Below are 13,952 nucleotides of genomic sequence, written 5' to 3' on the forward strand. Positions count from 1 at the left end.
TTTTCACTGTTTTTTTCACTTAAATATTTATTTTAGACAAATTTATATGTCAATTTTTAACAAATGACATAGGTTTTAATTCGACAGGATTTCTCATCGATTTTCATTTTCAAAGGCCGTGATCTTTTTCAAAAATAAACATTAACTGCTTGCCACATCCTGTTAGAATTCACGCGCGTATAAAAAATAATAGTCTTTCATAAAATTCGCTCATTTTTAAAAACAATCTCGTTCATTTCTATTTATACAATATCTTGGCACAATAACAATTTTTCTCTTTGTCGTTTAGTTTCCAGTTCAGTTATTTATAACACTAATAAACGGTGGGGGGCATTTATGTTGATAATTAATAAGTAGATTTGATAAAATCTACTTTAGTAGGCCTAGCCACCCTCTCCCCCTCTGTATCCGCCACTGTATAATATTATATGATTAAATAAAGAACGGCGTCAGAGTTGTTTTGGAAATAAGAATCGGTCTTATTTCGTATGTGAAATATAATGGTAAATGTCAATAGTTGTTATTTCTAAACCAACTAAACAACTTTTTTTGATCATACGAAATATTCAGTACCTATAAAAATAAATATTTTTATGGTTTATTGTTGGATTTTTCATCCAAAGATATTTTTGTCAAACATATTACATATTTTAGTATGGCAACACTGTCGCTTTCAGTTCCACATTCCACAAAATTAGAGAAAATGAGTGTTTTATGCGTTGGTTGCAGGACGATTAGACGCTCCACTGTATGTACAGCCGGTAGCCAGCAAAAAAAGCTATCACGTGTTAGTAAATGAGAGCAATAACCTCGATTGTATGTTCAAACATCAAAGCTGCAAAAGAACTCTGAACACGACTTGTTCAACGAGACAAGGGAATAACTACGTAAGTACGCAAATTTTCATGCAACTGATAGAATGCCGACAGGCTGGTTATAAATAAGTTTTGATTAGACCCAAGTACCATACGATCGAAAAAAAACGATGTTAAAGACGGCTGGGGAATGACAATCCAGGATAATATTGCCGAGGTCAAACCCTAGACGTCATTAATTGGACCGTACTTTTCTTTACATTTTAATGGCGCTCACTGCTAGTTGGTCTTAAGAAGGTTGTAATTTATTTTTATGTAAGTAAAAACGATTTTTAAATGATGTAGTTAATGAAAGGTTTTTTGGGAATAGATTTGTGTGTTTGAAAACGTTCTATCCTTTTTTAATTTTTCTATAATTAGTTTAGTATTAATTTTTGACCAGGGTCATGACAATTTTTAGTAGGCGACGCGACGTCCAGAGATTGACCTCGCAAAAATTATCATCGATGATCATTCTCCAGCCGACTTTAACACCATTTTTTCGATCGTATGGTATCTTTATTAACCTCCTAAGTATAATGAGTTCTACTACCGTATAATTGAAAAAAAAACGGCGTACAGTTGGCTGGGAAATCACGGTCGATGACCTTTCCCATTAAAGGTTGATTCTCACTATACCTTCCATTTCCATTCCATATCCGTTCCGTACTTTTTATTGTACAATTTATGTCATTACAAAAGTTTTATTTTAAAAATGTATTTCTTTTGAAAAAGGTAATAGATTTAATTAAGAGGTGAAAGAATAAGTAAATATCAGCAAATTGTTAACAGAGCTGGTACAAATGTAAGAACTTGACAACGCTGCTTCCGTTACGCTTCAGTCCGTCCGCCAAAAAAACGTATGGAAAGAAGGGATATGGAATGGAAGGGAAACGGAACGGATAGTGTGCATACTGTGCATTGTCCTGTTCATGTACATGATATAATATTTTATGTAAACGGAACGGAAACGGAAGGTAGCTGATATGGAAGGTATAGCGAGAATCAACCTTTAAATTTACATATAAAATGACAGCGAGAGATCTTAATTTCATAGCCATCGCCGACGCAGGTTTTTTATTCGATTATACGGTACATTATATATGTATTACAACTTTGTACAAAATGGACTGCGGTATTGTACAGGTATATTATTTCGAATAGTTAGATTACAAAATAGCCAAAAAAGCATAATTTTGAGTCGCAAAGCTGTGCTTTTTTCACGAAAATTCTGAAGGAATTTTAATTTAAAACAAACTTGGCGGGCCCGCGTGACGTCACAAGTACCGTTCAAACGGACAGGCAGAGTGTGTAGAGGCCAATCTAATTTTGCGCTTCTATTTTCGTAACGAATTTTCGGTTTTTGGCATACCGTGGCCCGTGTGCCCGCCTGTTTCTTCTCTCTAATAACGCCAGTTTGTTTTTCGCAAATCCGGTGTAAAATTACGAGGGATCTGCTAAAAATTGTTTATCAGTTTTGTCAAATAACTAACAGGCAACAATATAAATATATCACATTAAAAACATTTATTTCATTCGAGTGATAATTTATTTGTGTATCGGAATCTAGCTTATAATGTAAAAACTTAGCCTATGTCAAGTGTCGTAAAACAATAGATCTGGCCATTGATCATTATTTCCAAGCCTACTTGGCGCCATTTTTTTCGATCTATTATTAATAATACCAACTATTAGATATATCACTAAAGAGCGAAAATAAGAGATATATTTTATAAATACACTTTTTAAACTCTTAAGGGTAGACAGTGCTTATAATATAGAAAATTCAAATAATTAATTTTCTGCCAGATGGAAATAAATTGTCTGATTATTTGACACTTAATGTCAAAGAAAGCTAGATAAAATCAAGAAAAATATACGTTTTAAAAATAAATCTAAAATAGCTTAAAAACGATTTTTTTAGGTGTAGAAATATGTCTTAAAAAGTCACGTATTGGAAAACCTTTTCACTAGTGAAATAAAAAAGGGAGTTTCCATTTGAAAAAAATTATTTATGATTATTTTTTAATCCCTCAATTCCATGACAGCTACCGCCATTAATATTATGATATTCGAACAATTTAATTTTTGGAATAGATGGCCACATGTCTTCTCTTTGTCACTTTGGCTGTGGTAATCACTAAATTTGACTTTTAGGCTATACAATTTTTTTTGACAGGCAGTTTTTTTCGTTCAAAAATTTCAAATATTTTTTTTTCTCAAAAACGGTTAATGTTAGGTATATAGAATTTTAGAGAGAATTTAAGTATGTAATAAAAAAAGGGGGCACCCATATAAATAAAAAAGCTCCGATATTTCCAGAAAGGCCGCCATATTAAAAATATGTTTAATCGATAGATCACAATGATGTGCAAAAAATTTCCGATCTGCATATTGTAGTTCTCCAGAAACTTCAACAAAAGGATATAAAAATAGTGGGGCATCTCCATGCGATGCTCGCCGCGATGCATCCTACGCGCCCCTTTTTAGCACTGTTTTAAAACGGCGAGTAAGTGCGCGTAGGATGCATCCCGGCGAGCATCGCATCGAGATGCTTCACAATGTAGGTACCCTAATGATCAGCCTGGGACATCCTGTATACATAATTCATTGGCATGTAAAGATTTAATCTAATTATTAAATTACCTAATGAATTTAAATTAATTTATATTACTTATATAATAGAAATATTAAGGAAAAAACTACAGCCTTTTCATAGTACATTTTGCCAAATTTTCGAACCATGAATGAGAAAAGCAAATAACAATTTACAAGTTTTCCGTGGAGCAGATCCTCTCCAATATCATCGCTACATAATTAGCAACGTTCGTGTAGGATTGACTGCCAAAAATTTCCGAGAAAAACCTTTTCGTAAGAGAGAAAAACAAATTATCGTATAAAATTTCGCTAACATAATAAATTTACATAATGGTTCGCTTCGCCGCTACTATTTTTGTAGAACGGAGCCGCGGCCAGGTTTAAAATAGACACTGAACTGATACGATTCAGAAAAAAATAATAAAAATCGCTAAAATACACCGTGCATACATTGTATGAGAAATATTTATCTATAATATATCTATTATATAGAAATATCTATCTATTTTTGAAAACCTTTGTAAAAAATTTATACAGGGTGTCCCAGAAATAAGTGCAAGTATTTTAAGTGGTGCTAGATCTGGTCAAAAGAAACATTTTTTCTCTTTACCGTTTTTCAAATAAGTCCAAAATAACTGAGTTATTTTACTTTGAAAATTTCCAAAAAATGCTATTAGATCGCTATTTGATTTTTTACTAAAATTTTGAGAACCACTGGATCTTTTCTGGATTTTCTTTCATGTAAATTTAAGCTACTACCTATGTTGCCATATTATCAAGAATTTACGTTTTTTAACTTAAAACTAAAAAAAAATTTTTGAAAAAAAATTCGCAAAAAAATACCTCATAGGCCTGTTTTTGAGGCCAAAATATACTACCAGTTAAAATACTTGCACTTATTTCTGGGACACCCTGTATTTAAAAAATATCGTTTGAAATTAATTCAATTATTCTGGTACCCTTGAAAATGCCACCAGAGATAACCGCCACCTTGAGTCTTAGCAAAAAACGCCACCTTGAGTCTTAACAAAACAGTTTCAGAAGCTGCCCTTTAAAAATAGTCCTTGTATATTATTCGTTATGTAATCCAGTGAATAATTTATATATTATATGATGATGATGTTATCTCAGCCACAAAACAACAAATATGTAAATTTAAGAGAGAGTAAACTATTGTCTACTGAATTAATAAAAACTTATTATTTTGAAGTATTATCCTAATTTCATAAAGAAGTAAATGGTCTAGAATATTCTGAACATTAAGAAGTATTCAAGCAATTCCAAAGCAAATCAAAACCTGAAAATATCATAGACCAACACAATAGCATTTAGAAAATTCCATGTGAGAATGGTGCAACTTATAAATGAAGAGAGATTTTCATCAACACGAGTCTGAGGGACATCAGAAACATGTAGCAACAGCACAGATGTATCGTAGAACATGAGTGGAGCAATCAGCACACGGTATAGTGTCAGGAATCTAAAGTAAATAATGGGGAACAATACTAATTTAGGAGGAAAGTCAAAACTCATCAAATCATCCAACCATCCGAACACCATTAGTCAGCCCAGAATTGACATTTAGAACTTGTGAAAGACGGAAATCATGAACCCATATGCTTATGAGCACCTGAAATCATCAGTGATTTTCTCATGCGCCAATTCATTTAACATCGGTCAGTAACCTCGTCTTAAGGCGCATTCTCACGACTTGTGTACTTGACAAACATTAGTAATTGGTATACAGGGTATACACGGTGCGTCGGGCATCTATACAGAATTTCTAAGTTATTTATTATAGGAACTACGCCGCACTCCCGCCAGACCCTGTAGGCCAACAAAAAATACTTGCCAAGTACACGAGTCTAAGAAAACGAAGATATTATATGTAAGAATTCACCATTGTCTATGACCATGTTTATTTCGACTGTGTCAAGCAAACTCCACTTGAAGCCAGGCTTCAATCTCAATCCTTCTCCGCAATCATTTATTTCATATTAATTGCAGCGAGATTTGATCCATATTTTATTCGATTCCAAACCAGTTCCTTCAAATCAGTCAATCTCAAAAATAGTGGAATGGACTTGAAGGTTCAAGCGTGCTTTAAAAGGCAATTGTACATGTTTATTTCAGTATTTGAAGCCAGGTTAGCTATTCAAGACGTATTTGAAACACTCGTGGTCTATCACTTTCAGACAAGTACTCAATCTATATTTTTCGGCTTTTACATATTTATGAAAGCAGCATTTTTATCAATAGATAATATTAGCACATTATTTTTTTTATCAATAATTAAGATAAATACGGAATCTTGACTAATTTCTTTATGTAGCTTCTAGGAATAAGTAAGATTAGTATTAACAGTAAAACATACAAGATTGACATCGATTTTTTTTTTCGTATACATCAGCTTACGCTAATACCGGTCAAAATTGTGACAAATGTCTTATATTCCTAAGCTCTAAAGTGAAATAACATTGTTAATATTTTAGAGAAAGTTGACAAACATGGTTAAGAATTTTATCTCGATTGACAGCTTGAAAGGCATTTACGATACCAGTTATATTTTTTTGTGCAATTTAAAAAATGTTATTTAAAAAATAGGACATAAATAACTAAAAATATTAATAAGGAGAAAAAATAATAACTATTAAAAAAATCAATTAACATGCAACTGTTAAACATATAAGTTTGACAACTCTCTATAAATACATATGGTTGTGGAGATTAGTTAGATATGTTATATTCTACAGTAATACAATACATTACAAGAATTTTTTTCATGTAACACGAAAATTATATATTAATTCAGAAATGAAACAAGTTTTCTGGAATCTAATCCATGAAAAAAAAAGACACAATATCCAAAGTCAAATCGTATAGTACGTCAATGTAATTAAGGAAGGAAGACCTTTACGAGATGCCTTACTATTAATAGGAAGTGAGATTTAAATGGTTTGTTTTATTTATTTTAATAAGATATAATCGATTAATTGTTTCATTAATTAATTTGATAATTTTTCATGTGATAAATTTATAAAACAAATTTTCTTAATTATTTTGAAAGCTATAGGTATAGGTAATGTTTCGTAGACAAAGTTGAAACGAACACAATATACAGAATACTTAATATTAATAAAATCAAGTAGTAATTGTTAATTTTAAGTTTGATTTGATGTGCTGTTGTTGAAAACCTAACGTCTTCTCAGTAGTAGTCTTTGGATGTTTTAAATAATTTTTCTTTATTCTTTTTGTTTTTTTTGCTTCTGCCGACATGTGACCCGCTAAAACCTTATGTATTTTTCATTGGCTAAGCATCAAAAACTAACTGTTTTACTTTCTAGTCTTTCTACATTTATATTTTAGTGACGAAATACTAAAGATTTTGTCAAGAAATAAAATAAAGCTTGAACGAAAACGTTATTTCTACGTATACTGTGATATAAAAACACTAAATCACCAAAATACACCAAAACACTTTTACTTTTACCATGGATGCGCGTTTCGCTAACCATGTTAGCATCATCAGCAGATGATTATAAACTGGTTTCATAGTGGCAAAACTGGCATCATCAGCAGATGATTATAAACCAGTTTAGTTTATAATCATCTGGTGATGATGCTAACATGGGTAGCGAAACGCGCGTCCAGTGTAAAAGTAAAAGTGTTTTGGTGTATTGTGGTGATTTAGTGTTTTTATTTTGCTGTGTAACACCAAAGGTTCCAACCCTCAACTGTAATATACTGTGATATCATATATTTATTCAATAATACAGAATAATATTTATTAACTATACGCCATAGTTAGTTTAAATATAAATTATAGAAAATAATCATTGTAATTAAATTTGTAAAAAATGACGGGACAACAAATAAAAATTAAATAAATTGAAAAATATAAAATAAAAAGAACAATTTTCTAATTTAGTAACTGTTTAATAATGGCAAGAAATTAATTTGTATAAAATAAGTATATTATGTTATCTAATTATTGATATAATATGAATAAATAAAGTAAATAACGAACATTTTTCTCCATATTAAATATCAAAAGCCAGCCCCTGGATACATTTCTATTAATAGAAAATGTTACATAAACATTCTCCTTTGAATATAATTTTACTGAAAACCCGTAACAATCCTGTAAAGATCCTTCACAGCTATAAAAAAGTCGGTAGACTTCATCTTAAGTCATTAAAAATGACCTTATTACGTCAATTATCCTAATATAGTAATGCCAATCAAAACATAAATAAATAAAATAGAATACTGGGAAAACAACCTTCTTGATTTTCATTGGAAATTTGTTTTAATATTTCCATTTAATATTTTAAAGAAATATATTAACTTAAGTAACTTTAACAACGGTCCTTAACGTAAAGATGTCCAAGGTGTGAGTCAGCATAATTATCGTTATATAAAGTATTTTAAGCTCAAAAGCATAACTAAAACTAATAATAAATGTAAGATAATTATTATAATATATTTAAATTCATGTCAATATAACGATGTTTCAAAAATTTAGTATTCTGAAATTATTTTTAAATTTACTAATAATATGTAAGTATATACGTTATTTACTAAATTCTAAAAATATTCAATCATTTTTATATCGAAAAAATAATTTTGATTTAAATTCCTATAAAATAATTGAGATTTAATGTATCAACTTTATAATGAAAACGCTCTATTCAAAATGTCACAGAAAATACACTTACAAAATAATTATAAGAAACTAAATAAATATTTTTTAATACTTTAAAATATTCCTTGTAAACAAAAAGGTCTCTAAATCCTGGATTATTCAACCTTTGTAGTTTTCATATAACCTTAGTTCTAATATACTCACGTACGAGCTTATGCGCTCAAAAGGCACTCAATACTAAGAAAAAAACACTTTCTCGCATTGAAAATTAGTTTTTCATTTGTAATTTCAATCCTTTTGATTTTAGAATTGGGATTTTTTGCTACTAACCTACTAAGTTGGCGAAAAAACGAGTCGAGATCTGCGACTGCTGTTCGGCACTGACTGCGTCGGGACGGTTGGCGTCGTTTTGGACCGTCTTCTTCGAGGCGTCGATGACGTAGGGACGTCGCGGCGTGCGGGGGAGGTCGCGGCGTCGTCAGCCTCCCGTGACGGGCGTACTTTTTTGGGGCTAAAACGGAGCGGTCTTTGGAAAAGCGGCCGAAAACTTGACCGTCGCGGCCGACCGGATTTCGCTGATGGTGTGGCGCTTCTCGTCATCGGTCAAAAGGTCCTTTTCAATTTCATTTAGATTTCATTCGATTTCATTCAAAACAAAACTAGATGAAGAGAATGTCTAGGAAAGCCGGCTTTTAAAAACCTTGTAAATATTCATCAGATATGGGCAAATGTAACTAATTTGCAGATTGTTACATTTGTTGTATATTTATTACAGTTTTTGCAAAATACTAGTTTAATAATACCTCACTTTTTAGCTATTTTTAATAGTTATTAATGATACAAGTTCGATACGTATCGAACATGTATCATTCAAAATTTAATCTACGACGCGACACGAGGGACGATCCAAAGAGATTTGATTTAATTTAAAATATCAGAGATATTCTCATAAAAATTAAAATTCAAAATTATCGGGTGCCCATACTAGTCGACGCCGTGGTAACCGTGCTTGTTGATTGTTTCCATTTTGACTTTGACAACTCAATTATTGATGTTCAATTTTGTGTTAAACGTTCAGTTTTAGCAAAAAGCAAATAATAATATTAATATGGGTGCTTCTGATTCTGAAAGTGTCCCTTTGGATATTGAAGGCATTGCGCAAAACGTTGTCGATTCCCTACTTCCCGAAAAATCAAGGTACGAGCAAGCCTATGTAAAACATGAAGATTGGTGTAAAGGGAAAGGAATCAAGAATAGTAGTAACGAAAAGGTTCTCCTGGCATATTTTGAACATCTTTCAAAACATAGGAAGGCTTCATCACTTTGGGTATATTATTCCATGCTACGTTCAGTTATATCAGTGAAGAAAAATACAGATATTAGTATTATATAATACATATATATATATATATATATATATATATATATATATATATATATATATATATATATATATATATATATATATATATATATATATATATATATATATATATATATATATATATATATATATATATATATATATATATATATATATATAATACCTCACTTTTTAGCTATTTTTAATAGTTATTAATGATACAAGTTCGATACGTATCGAACATGTATCATTCAAAATTTAATCTACGACGCGACACGAGGGACGATCCAAAGAGATTTGATTTAATTTAAAATATCAGAGATATTCTCATAAAAATTGAATACACCAAACAAAGAGATTTGATTTAATTTAAAATATCAGAGATATGATCTAATTTAAAATATCAGAGATATTCTCATAAAAATTAAATATATATATATATATATATATATATATATATATATATATATATATATATATATATATATATATATATATATATATATATATATATATATATATATATATATATATATAATCGGAAGGATTTCGGTGAAAAAAATCGAGAATTTTAAGAAAAGAAGACATAACTTGTTTTCTGTTGGCAGCCGATTATAAAACTTATTTCCTGACAAAAGTTTCATTGATGGTGGGACTTGCGGGAGCCTGCCGGCGTATCGAGTTGACAAATCTACAGTTGCAAAATGTTAGAGATGAAGGATAATGCATTCATGTCATTATTTCATTTACGAAAACAAAGATATCACGAGATTCTTTTATAACGAAAGGGAATGTTGAAGGAATAAATATGGTGGAAATGGTTCGAAGATATATAGCTATGCGGCCAAGCAACACAGAGCATACTCGATTTTTTGTGGGGTACAGAAATGGAAAATGTATTAAGCAACCCGTTGACATTAATACTTTAGGGAAAATGACGTATAAAATAGCATTGTTCCTAAGTCTACCAAATCCACAACAATACACTGGACATTGTTTCCGTAGATCGTCTGCGTCGTTCCTTGCAGATTCAGGAGTGGATTTATTAACTGTTAAAAGACATGGTGGTTGGCGCTCTAACACAGTGGCAGAGAGCTATATAAAACATTCCAAAGAAAATAAGAAAAAAGTGTCATGTAATATTTTGGGTAACATTTCTGGCAATGATGGGTCTTCAACAAGTTCAAGCACTCAGGAAATAAATTTACTTTCTAAAAATTCAACTCACCTGTCATCGTCTGGAATTAATTTAACCAATTGTACTGATATTATAATTAATGTTTACAATAAATAAACGTATTTAGGTACCTTTTTTTGCTTGTTTCTTATTTTAAAATTTGCGTGGCTATTATGAAAGCCATAATGACATCCAAATGACAATGTTAAATGTGTCATAATGACATTGTCGTAGATTAAAGCCATAGATAAAAGAAAATAATCTTCTATTAAGATAGATATGAAACTTAATAGTAAAATTTTGGGTCAAAGCGCCCCTCCGTGTTCTTAGTAGAGACTACGTTGCACCCAGCGCCTTCGCCTTTTCTGCTGTAAATATTTTTTATGTTTATATTTGATTTTAAAGGATTTAGTTTTAAAGTTACACTGATATATTAGTATATCAGAGTAACTTTAATAAAACATATGAATATATATATTTTACAGTTTATTAAATATAAATTTTGACTACAAGGTAGAAAGTAAATCACAATATTTGATAAAACTTATAAGTATACCATTTTTACAGTTAATAAATAATAAAACTATTTCTGACTATGATATTTAAAATTTAGATAGATAGAATATTAAAAAACATACCGGTATTTGCAGACGCAGACCCAAATTCAATAAAAACTAAAATTGTTCCTGCGAAAATCGGGCTTTTTTCACAGAAAAGGTATTTTTTGATTTATCAACAATCATTGTCAAGTTGACAATATACAGGGTGTTTTCTAATTAGTCTAAAAAATTGTGGTGTGATTCCTCATGTGTTCTTAAAACAATTTTTATATAACCATTAGGTCTAAAGTACTTCCTTTCTGATCTACAGGGTGTTAAAAATAAAAAAAAAATCGATATTTTGCTTAACATAAATGGTACACTACTGCTTTTTTAAAGAAAATATATTTTTTTCTTGGCTGGCCATCCTTTTTCAACAAAATTGATCTTTTGAGTTTTTCTTGTTCATTAAACGGTTGCCGAGAAAAAAATAAATATACTTATTAAGAGCCCGCCTTAAGCCGTTCTCTAACGATTTTTTATTTTTTAGATTAATTAGGAAACACCCTGTATATGCATATCACAGGCAACCAAATAAACTAGTAACCTCTAAAAAATATTTTTCCTACCACTAGCGACATACCGTGTTTTTAGTGAGTACTAAATTATTTTATCAAAATTTCACCATATAAGTTTCCAGGCAATGATTAAAGCTTTAATTATATTGTTTAGTTTGTATTTAATAATATACCTATGATAAGAGCCAATAAATGTTTGTATTAGTTGTTAGATTGTAATATGTTTTATTAGGAGTAAAATTGGCACTTTTTGTGTCGAGGCTGTACTTTTGACGTTACAACCGTTACAGGCGATGTACAAAAAGTGATTTTTACAAATGCTATTTTTTCAAATGTCACAGATAATTTTTATTTTTTTTTTTAAATTAAACGTTGCAAATTATAAAAAAATATATTTAAAAGTAAAGCTTGCCACGCACTTAAGCGAAGCGCGGTGAAAAACCGCGCCGCGCTTCGGACAAGTGCGCAGTATGCTTTTTACCCTGTAAGTAATAATTATATATTGAGAAACTATGGTTAAGCTCGTTGAATTTGACACTTTTTATATCAGTTTAATAATATATTTTCGTACTTTTGTGCTTGGGATATTCTTTGATTTTGTGCTTAGGCGTAAATTTATTTCACTTTTATGCCTAGGCAAAACAAATTAGGCAAAGAAAATAAAGCCCTCCTACTCTGGGTGCCCGCTCGCCAAGGGATAGAAGGCAATGAAAAAGCAAATGATCTAACTTGAAAAAGGAGCGAACCCACCAAACTAACTGGACCAGAATCGTTCTGTTTTAAAGCGGAAACCACCTAAAAGCGGAACTGAAGAACCTGGAAGACTCCATCCGTAACTTGGAATAGTAGTCATCCAACGGTCTAAGACATTCGAAAAAGTTCCTCAGAAATTACGACCGAGAAAAATTAAAGATCTTCCTTGATTTAAGTAAAAACAATCTTCGGATTGTCACGGGGTTGCTAACAGGATACTGTCTCCTCAACGTACACCTCAGTAGGCTGAAGCTGAGGAATAACGCCGAATGCAGATTCTGTGGGAAACATTGGAAAACACCTGATCACCGTATCACTGAGTGTGCCGAGACGATCGTGCTATGAACTTTGGTACGGCTGATGTCGAGGATGGAGAGCTGGCCTCAGTGGAGCCGCCTCAGATACTGGCTTTTGTTAAAGCCCTGAGATTGTATGATGAGTTATAACTCGTTATAACTCAAGAAAGGGGAACACAAAATAGATCTGTAAGGTCGCGGTGATTAACTCCCCTCCTAAACATTCTACATCGTATAGGTCTGGTGCATTTCAACCGATTTTTTAAAATGCCGACTACAGCGCTCGATACGACACAATTCAGAACTTTGGTACGGCTGATGTCGAGGATGGAGAGCTGGCCTCAGTGGAGCCGCCTCAGATACTGGCTTTTGTTAAAGCCCTGAGATTGTATGATGAGTTATAACTCGTTATAACTCAAGAAAGGGAACACAAAATAGATCTGTAAGGTCGCGATGATTAACCCCCCTCCTAAACATTCTACATCGTATAGGTCTGGTGCATTTCAACCGATTTTTTAAAATGCCGACTACAGCGCTCGATACGACACAATTCAGAACTTTGGTACGGCTGATGTCGAGGATGGAGAGCTGGCCTCAGTGGAGCCGCCTCAGATACTGGCTTTTGTTAAAGCCCTGAGATTGTATGATGAGTTATAACTCGTTATAACTCAAGAAAGGGGAACACAAAATAGATCTGTAAGGTCGCGGTGATTAACTCCCCTCCTAAACATTCTACATCGTATAGGTCTGGTGCATTTCAACCGATTTTTTAAAATGCCGACTACAGCGCTCGATACGACACAATTCAGAACTTTGGTACGGCTGATGTCGAGGATGGAAAGCTGGCCTCAGTGAAGCCGCCTCAGATACTGGCTTTTGTTAAAGCCCTGAGATTGTATGATGAGTTATAACTCGTTATAACTTAAGAAAGGGAAATACACAATAAATCTGTAAGGTCGCGGTAATTAACCCCCCTTCTAAACATTCTACTTTATAAAACTATCGGAAGGTTTCAAAATAAGACATCCAAAAAACGTCAGAAAATAAAATTTGCCTGTAAATTAATATGACAGATGTCACTGTCAGGGACCCTCCCGTGGGACAGACACTGTTGGATTTCACTGAACCAGCTAACACTTTCTTCCAACA

General features: G+C 31.9%; 1 protein-coding gene across 1 annotated transcript in view; it reads right to left on the reverse strand.

Moving 5' to 3' along the window:
- Nucleotides 1-8,580, reverse strand: part of LOC115878378 — a 42,070-nt gene extending 33,490 nt beyond the window's left edge. The window contains 1 exon segment of the mRNA XM_030894855.1: nucleotides 8,428-8,580. The gene's annotated coding sequence lies outside the window, so the exon portion shown is untranslated.
- Nucleotides 8,581-13,952: the final 5,372 nt, after the last annotated feature.

Source organism: Sitophilus oryzae, unplaced genomic scaffold, assembly GCF_002938485.1.
Source record: "Sitophilus oryzae breed Bouriz unplaced genomic scaffold, Soryzae_2.0 scaffold_1508_pilon_pilon, whole genome shotgun sequence".
NCBI classification, from domain to species: Eukaryota; Metazoa; Arthropoda; class Insecta; order Coleoptera; family Curculionidae; genus Sitophilus; species Sitophilus oryzae.